The sequence below is a fragment of the Phascolarctos cinereus genome, unplaced genomic scaffold (genome assembly GCF_003287225.1).
Source record: "Phascolarctos cinereus isolate Bilbo 61053 unplaced genomic scaffold, phaCin_HiC Scaffold_726;HRSCAF=1367, whole genome shotgun sequence".
Taxonomy (NCBI): domain Eukaryota; kingdom Metazoa; phylum Chordata; class Mammalia; order Diprotodontia; family Phascolarctidae; genus Phascolarctos; species Phascolarctos cinereus.
In genome coordinates this window covers 276822754-276839767 of record NW_027556098.1, presented here as the reverse complement: position 1 = coordinate 276839767, position 17014 = coordinate 276822754, and the positions used below count along the sequence as shown (strand labels likewise).

The 17014-nt window shown below is 43.0% G+C and overlaps 1 protein-coding gene across 5 annotated transcripts in view; it reads left to right on the top strand.

The window, feature by feature from the left end:
• Positions 1-3875: 3875 nt before the first annotated feature.
• PKNOX2 (PBX/knotted 1 homeobox 2) overlaps positions 3876-17014 on the top strand; it is a 346894-nt gene continuing 333755 nt past the window's right edge. For all 5 annotated transcript variants that reach the window (XM_078147126.1, XM_078147127.1, XM_078147125.1 and 2 more), the window contains exon 1: positions 3876-3993. The gene's annotated coding sequence lies outside the window, so the exon portion shown is untranslated. The remainder of the gene's footprint in view (positions 3994-17014) is intronic.

The window sequence follows — 17014 nt, the reverse complement described above, 5'->3', positions numbered from 1 at the left end:
CCCCTAAAGATTCTCATTTTGAGTTGATCCAAAGAAGAAATCTGGAGCATGGTAGATACAAGAGGAAACCCCATTTTTGTGTGTAATAATATATGTATTGGTAGAAAAGCTGTATGCAGTTAGGCAGCGTGAATTTTTGAGGTAGGGTGTGGGGGGGACAGTGTATTATATATGTGTTGTGTATTTGTAGACTAGTAGAGGATGTGAGGGGTTCGAGTTACTAGAGACATTTCCTCCAATACAAGAGAGAAGGGCTTTTTATATATGTCTTTGTCATTACATTGTTCCTCTATTTTGGAGAAACTCAAAGCACGTTAGAGACATGGTCCAATTAAGAAAATTATTTCCTTCTCAAGTAAAATTAGCAAAAATTCCCTCAATCCATCTTTTTAAAAAATTTCTTTTCACTAATTTTCAAAGTACCTTAATATACCATCTCCTTTCATGCTCACGATAACCCTATGAGACAGTTACTATAGAGGTTATTATCCTCATTTTACAGACAGGGAAATTGAGATTCACAGAGTGACTTAACAATACTAACAATAAGCGTCAGAATTAAAACAAAAGTTGAACCCATCTCAAATCATATACTTCATCAACTTCAGGAAAATAGCCACTGGATTATTTTAATTGGAAAAATCTGGTGACTTACATTCACTATCTGGGGACTGTCTACTGAAATGTAAGTGAAACATCTCACCAACATTTCAAGTAAGCGCTTTCCAAAACCATTAATTAATTGCTTTTCTATGTTTTCTGTACCCTTTTCACTTTTTTACTACAGTTGGATATATTTCAGAGATGAATGAATTATATATATATGCACACATATATATAAACACACATACATATGTGTATTTATATGTGTGTGTTTCTACAAGTATATATTGGGGGTATGTTGTCTAGTAGTGTAGTGTAGTAGTGATGTAATGGTGTAGCTAGAGGACAGGTGTCTTTCATGTTGTAAGATGGGTAGACTGAGAGGTTTTCTCGGTATCACCTGGAGATACAGAGTAGCACAGGAGACTAGTGCATCTTAATTTCTAGCTTAGAGCATTATCCTGGAGCCGTGGTTGTACAAGAGATTTAAGCTTCTGCTATTCATTCCCATCTCATTCTCTCCATGGAGATTTTCCCAAAGGGAAAATTAAGATACAAGCCTGGGATGTGACTAACCCTCATGCCCTTAATCAGGGAGAAGTCTCACTCTTTAGCCCTGGTTCTCTTACCCATCAATAGCCCCAGCTGCTACCAGAGAGATAAGGAGATGAAAAGTCTGGGTAGGGAGGGCTCTCTTCCACTTTCCTCCTATTTCCCTTCCCATTATCTATATTCTCACCTCTCCCTGCTTGTCACAAGTACCCACTGCAAGGAATTATTCATAAACCTGGTTTCAAGAGCTTTTAATTTCAATCAGAATTATAGACCTGAGCTAACATAGGAAGAACATAAAGTGATCTGTCCCTCCTCTGGACTCCTGCCATTCCCTATCTGTACCACTCATTCATCAATTAATCATGTACTGCCTATGACAGTTCTTATATTTGTGTGTTTATTCTGGTTTAACTCTTAGATTGTTATTTAACTTTTTGGTGGAAATGGCATTTTCTCAACTAGATTGTAAATTCTTTTTTGATAAGTACTGGATCTTATGTCTCCTACAAGATCCAAGAAACACTTGTTGATTTGATGTCAATAGTAGATCAAAACTTTGAACAATAAATAGTATGGTTGCATTCCAAATAATCATCCTCTACTTTTTGTAACATATGAAAATCAATGAAAAATATGATATATAATTTTGCACACAAGAGGTACAGGTGACAGTTTTTAAAGAAATACCAGGAAATAGCAGTTTGTGGCCTCTGGTTTCATATGTCAAGAAAGACTTGGACATCAAACTTGATTTCAGAAAATGAATGAAGTGACATATGTGAATCATTAATGCCTGTCTGGTGTCTGTATTAGGATTTACAGCTGACTCACAAGCACCTTTCTAATGGGGTTAAGTATTTATAACCAGTGTGATTCTCCCTTTTGACTGGAGGATGTAGCAATTTATCCTCCACAGCAGTAGTTAAGAGTGAAAACCCTCCATGGACAAAGGCCAACGAATATTCTGTCACCTTTAACATGAACTTAAGGGTTTCTTCTGTGTTTTGTAACAATCTGATTTTGTGTCTCTCAGTCAGAGAATTAGGAAACTTACATGCCACATTTAAAAGAAAAGGATAAGCACACCTTTTATTACTATGATCTATAATAATCTCACTGCTACTTATATTGCAAACCTGGTTCTCTGACTTAAAGATCAGAGAGTGGGAGATAATAAGTTTTCTAATGTCCCCAAATAGGGAGAACTCAGTTCTCTAATAGGAAGCAGTGCAGAGTCTTATGGGGAGGGGTGTGTTGTCTGTTATAACTCGTGAGAGAACCTAACTGAAGGGTAATAAGTGTGTTTTGGAGTGGTAAGATAGAACCCTCAATTTTCCTCTGATTTACAGAAAACTGATTTTCCTTGTTCTTGGGTGCCATAAGGGATTGAGATAGGTGGAAGAATGGAAAAGGCCTGGGAAGCTATATATTTAAAAGTCCAGCTCTTGGTTTCCTGGGTGATTTTCTGTTAAGATGCTGGACTATAGATTAGGCTTAGTTAGCTACATTTCATTTTCAGCATTCCCTGCTCAGATAGACATTGTTCCTCCGTGGGTTTATTCACAGGCTTGAAGGGGGTACCAAGTACTAGTCCCTGTGGTTTAGATCGCAATACACCCACCCCCTTCAGGGGTTCTGATTTGCACCACAAACAAGGAAGTCTGGGAATCACAAAATAAACTAGGCTCTACACATTCTAGCGCTTGTCTGCGCCTATGTAGGGAAGATTGCTACATTACAGAAGTGTATATGCACATTCATGTACATGTGTGTTGTATGTGTGCATTTATCTGTTTCTATAACAAGTATTTGAGGGGCCAAATTTCCTCTTTGTGTTGATCTTCCTGTGAGACCCAGCTTGAAACAGCCAGCCAATGGCAACACTCCTTATCATCTGAATTCAAATAGTTTACTAAAGACTTATATATATATATATATATATACACACACACACACACACACACACATATATATGTATGTATGTATATAAATGAAAATAGCAGTAGCTGATGAACAAGCTTGGCATACATTTGCAAAGAGCTGAATCATCGGGAAAGCCTCCAAAAGCTTTTATGCATCTCCCTGCTTCCCCCGCCCCCAACACGGTGAATCTACATGTCTTCACCCTCCCCCAAGAAAGAAATCCTGAGTATCAGAATAACTAACCAGAGCATCACCTGAACACCTTTTATGGGACTAGAGTAATGAGAATTATTCAAATGTAATCATAAAAATTAGGCCAGACAAGGAGGAATGAAGGATGGAGAGGATTTCTAGTCTGCTCTAAGTTTTGTGATTTTCCGTGCAGTTCTTTTCCTAGGGTCCATGGAAAAATTTAGAAACTGTCCAATCCCCTCCGAGGCTTCATGGAGCTCTGCCTCAACTTTTTTCTTCCAAGAATCCAAAGGTGAGGGGGAGGAGGCAGTGGGATGTAGGAGGTGGTAAACTGTAAATGAGCGGCTTGGATGGAGGTCCTAGATATCCTAATTCGCCTAGATCTCCCAGAACCTGCAAATGTTCTTTTTCTAAAACACCGTCCCTTGCCTTCCATGGTGGAGACAGGAAGGAGCCGAGCAATAGTTAGTCTGGTCTCTGAAAAGCTTCCAGTAGAGGGAGACACCCTGGCGGCTCCTCTTATTTGGATGCTGCTGGGGCCTGGAGTGGGTGGGGGTGATGGCGGGGGGTGGGAAGAGAAGGGGGAGTGGGGATAGGGGAGGTGTGTGTGAGGGGGGGGGCTCCGGGGGCGGGTCCCTGTGCTGCTGACGTCCAGAGCAGTGCTGGGAAGTATAGGCTGTGTTGTCACGCCGGTGTCAGTCTGATGAAGATTGGCATCAGGTAAGCTGTCATTCATTTCCATGTCAGAGACGCTTTTGCAGGCGGCGGTTGCTGCTGCTGCTGCGGGCGGCTGCCTCAGAGCGCGTGTGTTTTATTCCAGTCCCCAAGCCAGAGTATTATTCATTGCGACAGGGCAAGGAGGAGAGAGGGGAGAGAGGGAGGAAGCAGGGAGGAGAGAGCGAGGCAAGCAGTAGGGAGGAGGGAAGCAGGGAGCGGAGAAGGGAGAGACAAGGAGAGCGTGGAGAGAGGAGAAAAGCAGGGGGAAGGACTGAAACGAGCCAGACAACGCGGAACCGTGGCGAGGCTGCGGGGGAAGGAGGTGGCTAGGAACCGCGCTCTCTGCACCGTGCATCGGGCCGGGCTAAGCTCTCTTTTGGGGCGCCGCAGCAGCCGCTACTGCCTCAATCTCGGCTGCTCGGGGCCCCTTGCCCCCCGTATGCATTGTCCCAGGGTTCGAGAAGCCTGGCGGGGTGGGTGGAGCGTCACTTTAAGAATAACTGGGGGGTGGGGGTGGGCGGGCAGGCTGGCATTTTAGAGCAAAGGGCCAGGAGTTGAGGATCTGGGGCTTTGGGGGGATCGTATTGGACAATTGGGAGCCGTGTTTGAGTCTGGGGAACCGGGTGGAGGCAGCTCTGGGTTCAGCATTCCTCGCCGCGGTCCGGCCCTGCATTGGCGTTCTCCGAGCTTGGGGGAGCGTCTCGGGCTGGCGTTTACTCGGCTCAACCAGGCGGGGTTTCGCTTCGGCTGCGTGACTGGGGGAAGATTCGGGCCGGGCTCTCGGAGTCTAGCAGCCCGAGGTGTTTCGGGGTTGGACGCTAGGATCAGGGGAAGAATCGAAGCGGGGTAGGGGTCTATGTGTCAGAGTCAAGAAATGGGGTGGGGAGTTGGGGAGGGATGGGCTAGGTGTTCGTGAGACTAGGGGGTCAAGGCTATGTGGGGCAAGAAAACTAGGCTCTAAGGAGCCGGAGAGTCTCTGGACCCGGGAGAAGTGAGATCAGCGTTGTCGAAGGCTCCCCGCGAATTACTGGGGGGGGTTCCTAAAGGGGGAGGGGAGTCTGCACTCTGTAGGTGAAAGAAAACTGGGGACCAGTGCCCTCGTGGCCCCCGGGGAAGGATGGAGGTGCCCCAGGGGGCAGCAGCCGAGAGAGGGGTGATGGGTCCCTTTCCAATCCACTGCGCAAAGTTTGCGCTCCCTCTGGGCTAGGCGTTAGCAACCTCCCAGTTCCTGTGGAGATAGGATCGGAAGAACTGGCCTGCCCTTCTCGGAGGGGCAACGCAGTCAAGATCGAGGGCCGCTCGTTACACTTCCTAGACAGAAGGAAGATCAGTACTGGAAGTTGGGGTATCGAACCAGCTCCGATAAAAGAATTAGCGCTGTAGGGCCAGTTTAGGGTTGTTGTAGGACCGGGGCCGAATATAAGATTAAGGTTAAAAGAACACGATTTCATTGGGATTGAAATGGTAGGACCTAGGCCAAAGTTGGAGATTGGAGTAAGGGTTGGAAGATTGAAAACGCATTTTGAAATTGGAGTCGAAGGAAGACTTGGTCTCAATTTAAGATGTGGAAATAGGATCAAGGCTGATTCTGGGTTTGAGACTATCACTGGAAATTGCCCTTTGGGGTAGGTAGTTTGAGACTATCGTGGAGTCTTACTGCTATTCGGGGTAGATAAAAAAATCATTTTTGAGAAATGATGAAAGTAGTTGCTCGCGCCCCTCGTCTGATGGATTCGTGTTTCTGGTTGTTCTTCGCCCTGATCTGGGGTCCATGCAGCATCCTTGAGTTGGGCAAGGCAATTTTGGACTTAAGGACTCCGGGGCTGGGGGGCAAGAGATTTTCAGACTGTGGGAAAAACAGACTGGGACTGGCCTAGTTCCAGAGCCCTGGGTTGGGCAGAGTCTTAGACGAATTAGAAAGGGACAGCTTAGTCCCTCACGGCTCAGGGGTAGATCCTGGGGCACTGGCGCTGCTGGCCGGACCTGGTCCTTGAAGCTCTTTTCTGTGTACGCAGTGACAGGATTTTGGGTCAGCTATAAGGGTGTATTTGGGGCATAGGCGGCTTTCGTACGTTCTGGAAGCCTAGACTGGGGCTAGAAAAACTGCATTTGAGAAGCGGAATTTGTGATTCAGACGTCTGATTGAGCTGCAGGGCTAATTCCGACGCTGCGGTTGAGATATTGGGCTGTGAATCTGGATGGGGATACTAGACGCCAGAAGCTTTCTTTTCTATAATTGTCCCTCATCCCACAACAACCATCCTTTCTCAGAGTTCTGTTCTCACAGGGCAGGTTTTCTTCTTCTCCCCTTATCCCCCCTTCCTCGTGTGCCTCACCCAACCCGGTAATCCTAAGCCCCTCTGTTTTGAATGGGAGGGCTGATCAACCCCACTCTGTTACGCGACTGCTTCAACAATTCAATCCGACAGAAATCTATGGAGCCTCCTATTGAAACACTGTTACTGTCGTTACTGTTGACTTCTTTGTAATTTCATATTTTCCAGTCCACTGAATTCAAGAGAACTTCGAATTTGGGGCAAGTTTAGACCACTTAACGTTAGCTTTCTAAATCTGTGAAATAATAATTTTTGAGCATAAAATACCCAGGGTGCCCATCCTGGCAAATTGGGCATCGGATTCAGCCCTCAGGACCTTTGGATCGGGGAAGTCCCTCTAGTCGCCCTAATACCATCCTCCTCCCCTGGTCTTCCTGTAGAACCCCAGAGTAAGAAGTTGCAGAGATTAAGTCCCTTGGTTCAGAAGAAGGAAAAGATGAATCCTAAAGTATCAGTGTTCGAGGTAGTGACATGAAATGTCCTTTAAAATAGACAAATAAATCCAAAACTCGAAATCTGGCTCTCCCTCCATTTCTCAACCAGCCAGAGGAATCGGCAGGCAGCTTGGGGATCAATGAGTAGAAGCAGGAGGCTGGGCTAGACATGGGGAGGGGGGGGGCTTTCTCTCCTGTTGTTTTCCTGGCCTGGAATGTGTATGCGTCCTCTCCCGCGGAGAGGGGCACAGGGGGAGGGAGACATGACCCCAGGAGGGTCCCCCAGTCACTGTTTATCCATTGTGCTAGAGAAAGGAATGCAAGGGGAGAGAAAGAAAGTTTGCTTCAGAATAAGGGGCAGAGGGTTAAAGGAGAGCAGCCCAACCACCTCTCAGCAGTAAAATGCATCGTGCAAATTGCACTGAAGTGTACCCAACTTGAGCCTGGCTGTTTTATGATCCTTTCTGAGAGTTTACTGCTCTCTGCTTTTAAGTCTATAGATTGCTTTAAGTTAATGAAAGTGCTGCTTTGAAAGGAGGCTTTTATTGTGTCGCAGTGGCAGAGTCCAGTGCCTACAATTTTACCCTTCCCAAAATGTTTCTTTTTTAACAAGAGGTAGCTTACTGGTGCTCCAAAATGGAATGAGATTAAAGGGGGAGTGAAGGGTGGGGGGAGAAGAGAAGGATGAGAGAACCCCAGTGGACAGCGGTGAGAATAGAATAAAAGTCAGTTTTTAAGTGAACAAGACGACTTCTGGATGCTTTTCAGTCCTCTCTCAGATCCCTCTGTGGACATAAGGGACTTCTGTAAGACATTTTAAAATGTTAGTTGGGGTTGTTTATTCCAAGGGTAGTTGTTGCAGCGCCTGACATTATTATTATTCCAAATCCAAACTTATTTCAAACAATATTGCTAAATATTTCAGACTTGGTGGGGAATGGGTGTTAGGGAGGAAAACCTACCAATTTGGGAAGGTGAATATGTTAAAAATGACATGCAAGAAAAACAGGGAAAGACTATGGTAGACTGACTTTGAGCTATTTTTCCTCTTTCTGTTTAGCTGGCACAAAAGGCAAGATTACAAGTTTTTTGACTAGCTCCTAACACAGAAACTGCAGCCGGCTGGGCTGTGGCTTTGACCACATGTCATAACCATTTAAACTGTGGTTACTCGTTTAAAGCTCAAAGCTTCTCCAAGCTGGGTTTCATTAACTCTACACCAGTTGCCTGGAAGTTCAGTAGCAATAAATTGTATAAACACATTTGAAGTAAGTTAGTGATGAAATAAGGAGAATTACTGTCTTGCGAATGGAGAATCCTGAATTCATGAAGTTCTAACTTAACTGGAAACATACCTCTCCCTTGGCCTTGATGTTTATGGGTGTGCCAGATTGTATGTTAACGTTTTTTTCCCCTACAGTGTCCATCTTCAACCTGGTGCTATAACTCATTAGAAACCAATGCATGCCTAGAAAGCAGAATTAGCCATTTTAAAGTGTCCCCTCTCTCAACTTGCTTTATGAACAAAAACAAATGATCAATATGGTTTCCTCAGTGTACTGAGTAAACAGCAACAGAACAGCAACAAATTAGATTTTTTTAAATGTTTGCAATTTAATATAAGTACAAAGTTGTTAGCAGTCAAGCATGCTTTATTAAAGAAACAGCCTATAAAATGTATAGGTTTCCAACATGTTCTAGATTTCCCAGCCATTTATTGAACTTTCACTTAGCCTCCTGAAAACTGGCCCTCAATTTCTGTCCTTTGCTTCTGGTTTGTTAATCCAGTATGGTGGTTTTGTCTTTTTTTTTTTTAATTATTATTTATTATCAAACTGAGGAGGGTGAGAAGCACTTTCTTGAGTTTTCCTGTTTCCTAGGCTGTGCCTCACAAGGACGGCTGTGCTGTAAGATATATTATATTATATATATATATATATATATATATATATATATATATATAAAAATATAAATGTGTGATGCAATTGTTAGAGGTGACGATGGAGGGGATGTGAAGAAAAGTGTCTGGATCAAATGAAATTCAGAGCAAAGTATGGGGAGGGCACAAATTAAAGGGAGGAGAAAAAAAGGAAGAAAAGTGGAAGAAGATTTGGAAAATGAAATCCTCAGAAGCTGCTGCTAGCCCTGTATTTTGGCAAACATGCTATGGTTTATAAAACACTTCCTATAAAATCCATGACTTATTGAAGATTGAATGGTATTGAAAGGCTGACTTTTTAGGGAGGAGCTAAAATCACATCTCTTTGTCCAAGTTGTACTGCCAAATCGTGTTGTAACAGGGAACTACTAATTTAATTAAAGCAAATACCTGTTTTGGTTTGGGGGGTTTGGGAAGGAATAGTAGGGAATGGAGGTGGTCAGAGGACACAGGCTGGCAGTACATGAGAAATGAGCTTTGTTTATAATGAAAGTGTGGGAACTGGGAGTTTTATGCCTCCTCTCTCCTACCAGGTTGCATTATTCTGCGCCTTGAATTTCTTGTCTGTAAAGTGGGCTGAATTCCATATACCTACCTCACAGGGTTGTTGTGAGGACTTGCTAATAAACATGGAAGGGAAGCTTTGTCCCTGAACAGCACTGTGTCTATGCCAACTAATAAAGGAAATGGGAGCAAGTGTCTGAGCCGACCAGCTACATTAATTGGTATGTGTGTTTTCCTTCTGGGATTGGTCGATCTTCCTTCCCCATGACTTTAAGGATTTTTTTAAAAAAATACTTTGAAGAAGGAACTGAAATGCCTTCCTTTGCATCTGAGGATTTGAAAGCCACTTACCAGCTATCAAAAGGGGCAATCAAGGAAGAGCTGAGATGCTAATCCCCTGGGTTCCCTTTGTACCTAGTACAGTGAAAAGAGAAGTGAATTTAGAATCGGCTCTGCCAGTTACTATTGCCGTGACCTTGGGCAAGTCATGTCACTTATGAACCTCAGCTTTCTCATCTGTAAAATGAGCAGACTGGATTTTGAAGTCTCTTCCAGCTCTATGTTCCCATTTCTGATCTGTGCTCTGCACTTCATTTAGGAGGTATTTATGCTGACAAATGAAAGTAGATTCTTGGCCAGAATATCTGAGAAATCACCTGGGTTTATTAAAATAATCTATGAAACCAGATTAGAAATGCCCTTTTTTTTTCAGCTCTTGCAAATCTATTATTTCATAAGGCATTGTGAGTTAGGGAGGGATATCCCCTGTAGAACCACTATAACTCAACTTTTTCTTTGGCCTTTACATATTTCAGGGGGAGGGGAAGGATTTCCCATGTGCTTTTTCAACCTTCTTGCCTTCATTTTTGTCTCCATTTTGAAAACTTGTGAGAAGGAAAGAACAACAGTTTGGTTTGTTGGAGGGGCTCATATAATTTGTAGGACATGATACTTTTGGAGGAACTTTTCTGGGTTTCCAGAATCTCCACGAGTTAGGAGAACCAAGAACGCCAACAAATAGGGCCTGGGAAGACTTTGCAGCAAACATGTTGTCTTCTGGGGGATCTGGTGTTTGGCTTGGATGCTGCATAGCAGGGCTGGCTTGCCTGGGTTTCTAATTACAAGAAGGACGTTTCTGCTAAGACCCATCTCACTAAAAACACATCCCTGTGTGTAATCAGAAACCCTAAACCGGGCAGGATATTTTAAAACTGAAGCAATGAAGATTAGATTAAGTCTCCACCAAATAGCTCCATTCTGGTATTATTTTTGGCTGGAATGTGGGGAAAAGCAGCTGGCCCCGGCGCCCTGACCAGACTCCAGAGGGTTCGGATGGGGCCGGATTGGGTGATGGTAGTAACGGTTAGTTTTGCTGTTTAATATTAACATGGCCAGTTGCAACACAGCTCAGCAGAAGCAGTGCCAGTGAGCAGTGTCAGAGGAAGGCTTTGCCTGTGCCAAATCCAGGTCACTGGGAACAGGGGGTAAAAATCAGTGGGTCACTGTGCAATGGGAATGCTTTGTTACCACCTCAGTAGTATCTTTTCTCCTTCCGAATACCCCTGACCCCAATCACACACTCTGCCCAGCCTCCCCCATCCCATTTCTGGCAAATCCTTCAGTCAACTTTCCATCTGGAGTGACTTCCCTTGAGGACAATCAGCATTTTTCAGGTGACCTGTGAGGGGAACTTGAGCATCCTTTTGCTTTTCTGGGTGTGGAGAAGGAGCAGTGGTGACCAGAATTCCTGTGAACTTTGCTTCTTATATTATGAGCCTTTGTATCGCCTCACTGGTGGAGTTTGCCTCACTGCTGAAGTCCCTTCCAGTTCAGACTCTGGGATTCTGTTAAACCTGTTCTTGCCCATCCCAGATGGTAGTTGGTTTATTATCCATCCAGGCTCTTTGCTTCTCCTCTTTCTGTCTCACTGCCCTGGTTTTCGGTCCTTTCCAGTGCACCTCTACCATCAAGAGCTGAACACCATACTTTGTTGCCTAATAAATGTAGGGATAGGTACTTCAGTGAAGAAACAGAAAGAAAACCTCAAGTGGGCAAACTAGACATACATAAACACAGTCTCATAGTTGTGGAGTTGGGAAGGACCATAGGAGTCATGTAGTCCAACCTTCATTTTGCAGATGAGGAAAGTGAGGTCCAGAGCAAGGGGCCATACTAGTAGTAAGTAGCAAAGCCCAGATTTAAATCTCTGGCCCTTGATGACAAATCCGATGCTTTTTCCCTATGAAAAAGATAGAAGTTCACTTAGAACAAGTGCAAACAATTGTATCAAGTTTCTAAACCAGTGGGAAGGGAGGTACGGGATAATGGAGTAACCATAATTAAGTGGGTTTCATCAGAATGGGCTTTGTGGAGTCAACAAGCATTTATTGAGTGTGCCTATGTACTAGGCACTATGCTAAGCATTGGAGGGGGCTCTGAGCAGTTTGTTTTTTTATTTTGGCAAGGCAATTGGGGTTAAGTGACTTACCCAGAGTCACACAGCTAATAAGTGTTATGTATCTGAGGCCGTATTGGAACTCAGATCCTCCTTACTCCAGGGCCAGTGCACTATCCACTGCGCCATCTAGCTGCCCCTGAGCAGTTTTAAAGGAGGGTAATGATACTGTGGGCAGGAAGAAGAGGGGGCGGGGGAGTTTAAAGTGAGATCAGCCTTTTGTGTTAATTGAGGTTACCAGAGTTTGAAAGGGGAGAAAGTGAAGTATATTGGTTAAACTAGAATTCATTTATCTTTGTTTCTTCTATTTCCTACAACCTTAGCAATTCTTGAAGAGGGAAGAACATTGGATTTAGAGCCTGGAGACCCGGTTCTTCCACTTTACAGTTATATGAACATGGGCAAACCACTTTAATCTCTTTCACCCTCATTTTTCTCATCTACAAAATGGAATAGAAAAGTATTTATTGGGAGCTTAGTATGTGCTAAGCACTGTGCTGTGAATGCACTGGGGACACAAATAGAAAATTGAGATAGTCTCTGTTCCCATTCTAATTAAGGGGGACAGCAGATAATAGGTGTTGTGAGAAAAGTGCTTTGTAAACCTTAAGTAACCAGCAAATTTAAGTTTGCTATCCTGTAGATCCTACAGTGTATGAGATTTCCTTCCTTGTACTGTTTACTAAGCAGTGCTTAGCACAGTGCCTGGCACTCAGATACTTTTTTTTTTTAGGCAATTGGGGTTAAGTGACTGACCCAGGGTCACACAGCTAGTAAGTGTCAAGTGGTTGGTCTGAGGCCAAATTTGAACTCAGGTCCTTCTGACTTCGGAGCCGGTGCTCTATCCACTGTGCCACCTAGCTGCCCCCTCACATACTTAATAAATACTTGTTAAATGACTATGTTCCTTTGGCATTTGAAGGCATATTGGTTAAATCAAATTCTTGGTAACCAATGCTAATGACTTAGCCCATACAGATTTGACTATAGACTAAGTCAGAGCTGCCTAGTGGGGAGGTCCCTAACAGTCTCAACTAGGGCCAATTCCCATCCTCTTGGCCTTAGCTACCATACCCTTTTGTTGTGCTTAAGTACGAGGGACAAAAACTACTGGTAACACTCTTGGCCCATCACCTTCCTATGACACTGTGAAGGGAATTTGATGTTAGCAGAGCTGTTACATGACATAATGCAAAGAACATTGGATCTAGAGTCAAGAGACCTGGGTTTAACTCCTGGATCAGGCATTTCTGAGCCTTGTGACTATGGACAAGTCATTCAAATTTGGAGGTACACCCTGGTACTGCCTATCTCACAGTATTGTTATGAGAAAATTCCTTTGTAAATTTTAAAGTTTTTTGCACCTATGAGCAATTTTTCATTAATAATAAATACTTAATGTTAGATGTCACTTCATATGAAAAATGTAATTGTTCGACAGGTTGATTTCTAAGGACCCCAAGTCCCAGTTGCCATAATTTTAATTTACTGGTTTAGTCTTTGCGTAAATATATATTTATCCAGTCTGGGGAGCCCCTATCAAAGCCATAAGAGTGTGTTCTGCCAAGATATAATGGCTACCAATGTAATTCATGGGTTCTTGTATAAGAGAGGATAGTGGTTGGGAGAAGAGATAAGCTGGCTTTCAACCTCTTTGAAAGTCTGTTCTTCCCAGAGCAGCATATGGCAGAGATCCTAGGGTCCAGAGAACAAATGACCTTTCAGAAGTATTCCTCAAAGCAGGCCTAAACCCACTTTTTAAATAAAGTTGGACACTTCTTCAGCTTTGTATGGCTCAAGCAGTAACACTGAAAATAATTATGTTTATATGGCACATTAAGGTTTGTAACAACCCTGTAAGTTTAATGCAAGTATTAATAATGCCCTTTTTGCAGACAGTAAAACAGAGGCTCAGTGATATTCAGAGACTACCCAACATCACATTTTAATAAGTGTCAGAGCTGGAACTCAAAATCAGGTCCCCTGACTCCCAAGGCCAATACACTTTTGTTAAGTGACAAGGTTTCCTCCTGATCTCTGAGAGTTTTGCTAGATACTTCATCTTCATCCTCCTACTTCCAACTCCTTTGTGTGAACTAGTTGAAATTATTTGTCTTCTTGCACAAGGAGGAAAAATCAGTATCTAGAGAGATTAAGTGAGGACTCCATGACCTTATGCAAAGGAGAATCTACTTTTGATTTCTATGAAGTTGGATATGGATGTGGTGTGATCACACCAAAAAAAGCAAAGTGGCAAGAGAATTGGGAATATTGGGGGTAATGGCTACTTGTGAACAATGGAGGTAGGTTAACCCTATAACCAAAAAAGTTAAGCTTTAAAATGGACCAGCTGGGAATCCCTAAATTAAGCGTTTTAAAAGGATTGCACACTGGATCAAACCTATGGTTCATTTTGTCTTGGATTCTGTCTCTGACAACTACATTAAGTGGAGGTCATTTAGTGAGAGATCGTGGTTTGTCCTTCATGATTTCATCACAAAGGCAAGGGACGTGTTTTAGACATCCTTGTTTCTCAATATTGATTGATTTTGTGGTTCACCAGTAGAACTGGAATTAAGGTTCCAGAGATAACTCTGGGGCAGTGCTATCTCTAGGAGTCTCTTGAAAAACTTCTTAACAATTAGAACTGTCTCAGAATGGAATGAGTGACCTCCAGGCTTGTGAGTCCCCCCTCATTATGGAGGCTGAATGACCACTTATCCTTGTTACATATGGAATTTATTATTTGGCTTGGGATTGAAATAAATCACCTCTGAGATCCTCTCAGGTCATGTTCAGAAGCGAGAACATCCTGTTTGATCTGCTTACCATGTAGATTACTAGCATTGGTTTCAAGTTAGAGAGGAGGAAATAGAGGCTCAGAGAAAAATAGAGGGTTCCATGTTGTAAAGAAGAAACTTAGACATACTTAAAATGTGAGTCCACAAAGTATCAATTAGTCAATGTGTATTTATTGAGCATCTATTCCATGTTTTGTGCTGTACTGGGGATTGGGCAGAGTAGAAAAAACAAGTGAAATGTCCCTGCTTTCAAGGAGTTTACAGTCTGAAACAAGTGGAGAATAATTAAGGGTTAAACTTAGTATCACAGAAAGCTGGAAAGTACCTCAGAGATCATCCTGTCATTTTATAAATGGGGAAGCTGAGTCCCAGCAAGGTAAAGTGAGGAGCAGGGTCTGGATTCAAATCCAGTGCATTTTCCATTATTTCTCGTGGCTTCTCTTTGTGGTCCTGGCTATGAGTTAATAGGGAGAGAGAGAGAGAGAGAGAGAGAGAGAGAGAGAGAGAGAGAGAGAGAGAGAGAGAGAGAGAGAGAAACAGAGAAGGAAAGACAGAGACCAGGGGAAGGGAGAATGAGGGAGAGGGAGAGACACAGAGAGATCACTGTGGACTGCAGCAATGAAGACTTCAAGGAAGAGATAGAACTTGAGCTGTGCCCTGAAGGATGGATAGGATTTAGATAAATTGTGTGATGTAATAGAAAAAGCACTGCCATCAACTATATTTGACTTTGGGCAAGTCATTTAACCTCTCTGAGCCACAGTGTCCTCAATTATAGAAATGAGGAAGTTGTATTAGAGGACATCTAATATCCCACTTCTAAAAGTCTAGAAGAAGGAGAGAGGAGTCTCTTGAAGGAGGTCTCCTCCTTCAGACCTGGAGGTCTCCTCCAACTTTTGGCACATTCACTTAGATTCTGTGGTCTGGTGAGTCATTTCTTCATGGTTGTGACATGATCCCTCAGCTCTCCTTTAAGGGCTGGTATGTGTCCAGGCTGTGGGAGTTGAAAACAGATCTGGGGAGAATTTCCTGACTCAAGGGCCCCAGAGGCATAGAGCTCTAGGAACCCTCAGGGATTCAGGAACTTTAAAAAAGCCCTTATTTGAAGGCTGTGTTATAATGGGAGTCAGCACGCTCTCTTTCCCAGCTCTGGTAGGAAAAAAATCCAGACACATGGCAGGGAGCTATCCCTTAGGGAAGCTATCCTTCATTTGTCAATTACCATTCTGGGGGAGAGCCAAACAGCTTGGTGGGATTCCCCCAGCCTTCCCTGGAGTCTGTTAATGGGGGGAATTACTTAGCTTTTGGCTTTGGCTGGGATTTCTCCAAGGAGGAACCCCTATTTGAAAAATCTATTCATGGCAATAAGATAGAGAACTGATACTTCTTGTTGCCTTCCAGACTGCCTTGTCAGAACCTACCCTAAGGTACATCTCATCACTAATCCAAGATGATTATCATTGGATTTGGGGAGTGAAAGGTATTGTCACTAAGAAATTCTTTGGCAGATGCAGGTATGTAAACAGAGAAAAAAGTTAATAATTCTGTCTAGGTTCTTCCTGTGGTTGGCAGCAGAGTTTTGGAGGAGAAAAGAAAAGGTCTTTGTCAAGTTTGAAATAAAGGCAAGGAAAAGGGCCTTCTCTGAAATCTGAAGTTCTCTTCTACTTCAAAGTATTTACCATAAGGTGCTATGGAAAGAGGCTGAACTCTGCCAGGAAAAGTGGTAGCTGAAGTCCAGTGGCATGATGAGGGACAGATAAGGGATTTCTTTTCCCTAGGACAAGTCCTTGGATCTTTTTTCTTCCCTCTTCCTCCACATCCCTGTATGTAGGTGTGTGGTTCAGTTGGTTTTGAGGCTGTTGTCAGTGGATCTGAGATGTAGATAATATATTTTATCTATTGTTATTCAGTCATTCAACCATGTCTGACTTTTCAAAACCCCATTGGGGGTTTTCTTGGCAAAGATACTGGAGTGGTTTGCAATTTCCTTTTCCAGCTCATTTAAAAAGATGAGGACCTGAGGCAAACAGGATTAAGTGACTTGCCCAGGGTCATACAGCTAGTGTCTGAGGCCAGATTCAAACTAAGGAAGAAGTGTCTTTCTAACTCTTCCCAACACACTGTCTACTACACCAACCAAGCTGTCCCTGTTTTACCTATACCATTTATATTATATATATAGATATAGATATATAGATATATATCTATATCTATATGTATATATATCTATCATACTTTGCAATTAGAGTTTACAAAGTGAATTCCTCACCAAAACCCTGTAAGGTAGAGAAAGCAAATTTTTTTTGAGATTTTACTTTAATTTTTTTTAATCTCTTGTTTTTACCTCACCTTCATTTCCCAATATATTGTTATCCCATAGCTCGGGAGGCATAGGCATCCTTTATAACAGAGAGTGAAAAAGAGGGATAAAAAGCAGTTCAGCAAAAATCAGTCAAGTATGTACTATGTTCCACCTATATAGTCTCCTACCTCTATAATGAAGGGAAGGAGGTGTATTTTCACATCTCTTCTCTGGGGCCAGAGCTGTCATTATA